Raw genomic sequence first — 6,763 nt, 5'->3', positions numbered from 1 at the left:
CTAATTTAATCCCTTCTTTCTGGCAGACAAGAAGACAGAAAGCACAGAAAGGGATGATAATTTGCCAACAATCACAGAGGCAATAGTTGGCACAACTTGAATTTCAACCTTAGTCTTCTGACTTCAAATTCTCTGATTTCCAAAATACCACTGAAAATAGTCAATACTGAGTGAAGCTGAGCAGGAGAGATCACTGTTTATAAGGGAAAGTTAGAAATAATGATTACATTTTTAGAAATATAAGAGGACTGCTTATTGTTATTGTTATTCAGTAACTCTTCAAGATCCTATCGATTATGTCAGTAGGATTTTCTTGGCAAAGATACTGGAATGGTTTACCATTTCCTTCTCTATTGTGTTCCCATTTTACAGATGAAGAATTAAAGCAACTAAGGATTGTGACTTGCCCAGGGTGTGATGCCAGATTTGAATTCAGGTCTTCCTGATTCCATGCCCATTAATCTAACTATATACTGCCCAAAGGGGACTTAACAGATCAACTATTACAACTCCCTCATTTTACAGATAAGGAAGATGAGGTTCAGAGTAATTAAATACTTTAAATGCCCAAGGTAAGTATGGAATTAGAATCTAGGCTTTTCATTCTAAATTTCATGCTTTTCCTATTATACCATGACCTCAAAATTCTACAAATTAGGCCCAAAGTATCATTGCTAGAAAGGTTAACCTGGGAGCCTGGAGATGGGATTCTTATTTCCTGGGGTCAGATTAGGGTTCTACACATTCTATTCTCACATAGTTGTTAAATTGGATTTGGGTGGAGTTGGAGGGGAAAAAACACTTCAACCACCACCCTTCTTGTGTGGTTGTCTAAGACCCAAACTGGTTTGAACTTGTCTTCTCAGAGCCCAGCTATAGTTCCAACCCAGCCCAGCTAAGAGAGGAGTCAGCCCGGCCCACATTCCTGGGCTGTCAGTCACCCTGAGCATTGTTTTTGGGAGAGAAGGGGAAAAGGATGAGGATAGCCGCCCTTCCCCCATCCCTTCACTCTAATCTGGCAGCTATTTAAAGTCCTCACTTGTATGATCACTTGTCATTATTCTTCTCTGTTTTCTGACTCCAGGAAGTATTTGAGGTTGGTGTGTCGGGGTAGGGGGCCTTATAAGAATTGCGAATGAGAAGTTTTCAGATTGGAGGCAGGGAAAGGTATTAGGCATCAAGCAATCACCAGGATAGGAGTTCTGGATTTGCCCACTTCAGACTCAGATGACCAGGCTTAGTAAAGTACCAAGATTTCCATCATTCCAGGAGATGAGGGAGTCTATCTTGTCCCATAATCAAGCAGAGACCATAGGAACTAGAGATGATTAACCTAGAGACACAAAACCTTTTGGAAGTCATGACATTGGCCCTCAAATATTTCAAGGGCTGTCATGTAGAAGAGGGAGTGTCTTTGCTTTGCTTGGCATCACAACACAAAATGAGAATGAGTACCAACAGATGGAAATTGCAAAGGGGTAGATTTAAATTCAGTTCAAGGACAAACTCCTAACAATTAAAGCTGAAATGGACTACCTCTAGTGGTAATGGATCACCCATCACTAAGGACTAATTGACCTCTTGTTAGGCGCAAGATGGCATAATTGTTAGAATTCTGAACTTTGAGTCAGAAAGATGTATGTTGGATTTCTGCCTCAAGCACCTACTAGCTGTATGAACCCAAGCATGTCACCTCTGTCAACCTCAGTTTCCTCATCTTTAAAATTTGATCTATAAAAAAAATTTGATCTAAATTGAATTTGATCTAAAGTCTCTTCCAGCTCTGTGACTTTATGTTTAGGGGGATTTCTGTTTAGATGTAGTATGGCCTACTTGGCCTTCAATATGCTTTCCAACCCTAAGACACTATAATTTTGTGATGTCTTAATTCTGATCTTTATAAATTAAACCCTATGAAAAACATGGCTGGTCTAGCAAGTATATGACAGAGAAGAGAAAGGAATGTGGGAATTAGTTGCTAAGCAGTCTAAGCACCTTGGAGTCTCAGTGGTTTGGGGTGGGTGGGGTTGAGGTTAACAAATCAGAGTGTGGCAGAACTTTGAGTTATAATTAGCCTGTAATATAGACCTAGGCTTTCAAATATGCCAGGAAGCAACTGGTGCCCCAAAACAATAGAAGCAGACAGAATCCACTTGGGACTCTCCTAGACTCTTGTTCTACAAGAAAATGGGACGAAGTTTAAAAGAGAAGGAATTTGGAAATTCCAGGGAAATTAAAGATAGAGTGAAATACTCATGATGGTTGAGAACATTCTCATGAGATCCAAAGGTAACAGAACCATGTGCAGAGAAGACTGGAGTTTGGATTGGCATTTGGTTAGCATCTGGATTCCAGGATTTCCCAATGAAGGCAATGGAGTATTCCCTTCCTGCAATGGAAAGTTTCACCTGAGAAATTAGTTGACCAGGACACCACTAGTTCAGAACTTTTGAAGAGAACTTTGATGAGAACTATTGAAGGGACATTCAGACTAAGAGAGCTTCAGAAGATGGGTTCAGTCTGCTGGAAGCTAGTGAGAAATATACAAGCAACCAACTCTATTTAGTAGAGGTCTAAAGGATCATAGAAAGGAATCTTTAAAGTGACTCAAAAAGACTTGAGGACATATCTACTAGCAAATCATACGAGAGAGATGCAGGTGTCTCTTTAGTGCATGTCTTTAAATATAATCACAAGATCCTCAATTTAAAGCTGGAAAGGACTTCGAAAGATGTCAAATCCAAATTCCTCCTTTTGTTGAGGCAAACAGAGGTTAAATGACACCCAAGCCAAGGTCACATGGGTAGTAAGTGACTTTGATTAGATTTGAATTAGGGTCTTCTATACAACACTGCATATTGTATAAATTATCTTTCCCCAATTCGATGAAAAATTTCTTGAGGGCAATGACTTTCCTGTCTGTCCTTTGTAGAACAGGAACTTTGGGTCTCTAGGGCTTGCTACAGATTCTAGTATAGAGTAAGTACTTAATAAATATTGGCTAATTCATTGACAGCTTTCAAATTCTGAAAGAATTGTGAATCTATGAAGCTGGGAGATGATTATATTTTATACTTGGGGTTGAGTTCTGGTATGGCTGATACCTAGATATATAGAATCTTCAAGCTTTAAACAAGGTATCAAATGTTCTTCCTTTAAATTTCCCTAGAGCTACTATTTCAGGAGAGAATCTGATCAGATGTGTTGAAAGGGAGGAAGGGGACAGGCTTGGTATGCAAGGAAACAATTAACTTTACTAAGATACAAAGAAATGGCTCAAGCAGTAACAGAAAGATACATAGTGAGCATAGTTTCCCCATCTTCATTCTGTGTATGTGGGGAGGGGTTGGCATTATATTCCTCAGGATGATAAATAAATGTTTACCAAACGTTTACCAAACTCATGATAGCTTCCCCAGAGGGCCTTTCCCCATTCCCAACTTTACATCATCTTCCTTAGGTAAGATAGTTTTTTCCTGGCTAGTGCCAGTTTATAATCTGATCTTCTTCAGTCTTTGTTTAGTCATGAACTCTTCCCCATATGAAAAGTAATTTCTTTCTTATTCCTCTAATTTGATTATGTTATGATTTATGTCTAAGTCATATTTCTATTTGGAGTTTATTTTATGTTGTGTGAGGGGTTGGTATATACACAATTTCTGCCAAACTGCTTTCTGTCTTTCCCAGAAATTTTTGTGAAATTGTGGATTCTCAGCCCAGGATATTGTCTTTGGGTTTCTCAAACACTATTCTGTTATTTATTTAGTTCTTATGTTGTGTATCTAATCTTTTCTCCTGATCAGCTTCTCTATTTTTTAACCAGTTCCAAATCATTTTACTAATGATTATTTTGTAGAATAGTTTAAGATTGGTACTGATCATTCCCCTTCTTTGCCACTTTTTCATTATTATTTTTGAGATTCCTGACCTTTTGTTCTTCCTAGAAAGTACCATATCTCCCCATGTATAAGATTCATCCTTTTTTTTTTTAGTTTTTTACAAAGCAATGGGGTTAAGTGGCTTGCCTAAGGCCACACAGCTAGGTAATAAGTATCTGAGGTTGGATTTGAACCCAGGTACTCCTGACTCCAGGGCTGGTGCTCTATTCACTGTGCCACCTAGCCTAGATTCATCCTTTTGAAAAAAAATTGGGGTCTAAAAAAAATGTGAGCACATCTTATACAGTGGTTATAGATTTTTTTTTACTTGCATTTTCCACCTTTTTGCCCTTGTCTCTGCGCTTATTGTTTCACATTTGTTACTGGTATATAAGGTTATGTTTTGCCACATTCTGCCCAGAAATGGCTCAGAAAAGATTTTGTACAGTGCTGAATTCAAGTTCAAAGTGATCCAATTTGCAAAAGTGAATGGAAATGGTGCTGCTGAACATCAGTTTGGTCCTCCTCCAACTGAGAAAACAATCCAAGGCTGGCTATGTGAAGAAGAAACCCTACTGAAAATCCACAGCAGAAGGACATGAGAGGCAGTCAGCCAAATGGCCTGATTTAGAGAGGGAATTGAAGGGATGGTTTGAAGAGCAAAGGGCAGTTGTAATTTCTGTGTCACAAAGATGGTTCAGCATGAGGTCAGAAGCATTGCTTATGAAAAAGAAGTGACTGATTTCAAAGGAGGACACAATTGGTGCTTCAGGTTCATGAAACAGAATGGAATAAGCAGACTTGCCCAAGAGATGCCTGAGGGTTATGAGCAGAAGGTCCTTGAATTTCATGATGAATAAAAGTTGAAGGGGCAGCTAGGTGTCATAGTGGATAAAGCACCACCCCTGGAGTCAGGAGTACCTGGGTTCAAATCCAGTCTCTGACACTTAATAATTACATAGCTGTGTGGCCTTGGGCAAGCCACTTAACCCCATTTGCCTTGCAAAAAAACCCTTTAAAAAGCCCCTTGAATTCAATAACTTTATATAATACTTTTTTCTTTTCAAATTTCAGGCCCCAAAATTAAGGTGCATTTTATAAATGGGAAATATGTTTTTGCAAGGCAATGACTTGCCCTAGGTCACATGGCTATGTAATCATTAAATATCTGAGGTCATATTTGAACTCAGATCCTCCTTACTCCAGGGCTGATACTCTAACCACAGCACCTCCTAGCTGCCCCCATAAGAAAGTATATATAAAGAAATATAAGCATTATGAAAAGAAAATTATATAAAATTTTAGAAATTTAAGATTATCAGCTTACTCCAACCCTCACTATTTTATACTTAAATTTCAATTTTGAATGCTAGCAGAATAGCGTCATAATAACAATCAGTTTCTTTGTCTTAAATATATTATTATCAATTTTAAAAAAGATTAAATATTAAGGTTTATGTTTTTCAATTAAAATATTTTTAAAAAATCATTTGCTTTTTACTTTAAGGTATATTTATTTTAAAATGTAATGGGTTATTTTCCAATTCTAAATGCTTTATCACTAAGTGTTTAGAAAGTTTTGCTGGCTCCATATTTTTGTTGTAAAAACATTCTGTGATCTAGGCAAATCTCCTTTGATCTTGATCACATAATTGGAACCAATTGGTGCTTTGATGCAGATAATACCTAATATTTTCTTCTTTTCTGGCAGATAATCAAGAAGTTGATTCATTATTACTTTTGTGGACATATAAAGCAGGGACCCTTGCATTATTCCTTATACATTTAAAAATAACATACATATGTGTATATACATATGCATACACATATATTTGCATATATATATATATATATATATGCACACAAATAACTCTTTGTGATCTAGACAGATCTCTGATCTTAACCAAATAATGAATCTGTTGATGTTTTCATGCTCATAATACCTGCCAAGAGCCTCTTTATAGGAGACTGCAAGGTAGATACTGGAAAAATCTCTTAAACAAAACTTAGGAAAAGTTACTCAAATGTACAAAGTAGATATTAGGTTAAAAAACCAACACCTATGTCCCCCATGACAAAAGAAATGGTTATAATGAAAAGACTCATAAAACAATAACCTATTCAATTAATTATGCTGTCCCAGGAAGTAAAACTAACTTTCGATTCCCACAAATGATATTTCAGTTTCTTTGACCAGCTTCCCTGAGAAACTTTTAATGTACTGGTCTCCTAGTTAATCAGGAAATGACTTTGGCTTCCTTGAGTCTTTCATCTGTAGCGACCTCCTGGCAAGAATTTTATCTTTTGACAAGCAGTATAGTTCCAGATAACACTTCCAACTAGGCAGTTGTACTGATCCAAGAACTCCTGACCCCCTCACTTTAATGAGGTTAAAGCCATTAGAAATTTCCACTTTTCAGATTCACTGTTTAGGGATCTGGGCTCAATGCAAAAAACATTCCAGAATAGAACAATAGTGTTCCATAATATACATATACCACAGTTTATTAAGCCATTCCCCAATTAATGAACATTCATTCAATTTTCAATTCTTTGCCACTACAAACAGAACTGCTATGAATACTTTTGTATGAGTGATGTTTTTACCCTTTTTCATAATCTCTTCAGGGTATAGACCCAGTAGTGGTATTGCTGGATCAAAGGGTATGCACATTTTTGTTGCCCTTTGGGCATAATTCCAAATTGCTATCCAGAAAGACTGAATGAGTTCACAGCTCCACCAACAATGTATTAGTGTTCCAGATTTCCCACATCCCTTCCCACATTGATTGTGGTCCTTTCTGGTCATATTGGCCAGCCTGAGAGGTGTGAGGTGGTACCTCAGAGATGCTTTAATTTGCATTTATCTAATAAATAATGATTTA

Source organism: Macrotis lagotis, chromosome 2 (genome assembly GCF_037893015.1).
Source record: "Macrotis lagotis isolate mMagLag1 chromosome 2, bilby.v1.9.chrom.fasta, whole genome shotgun sequence".
Classification (NCBI taxonomy): Eukaryota; Metazoa; Chordata; class Mammalia; order Peramelemorphia; family Peramelidae; genus Macrotis; species Macrotis lagotis.
The sequence above is the reverse complement of the archived record's forward strand: the minus strand, read 5'-3'. Positions refer to the sequence as shown.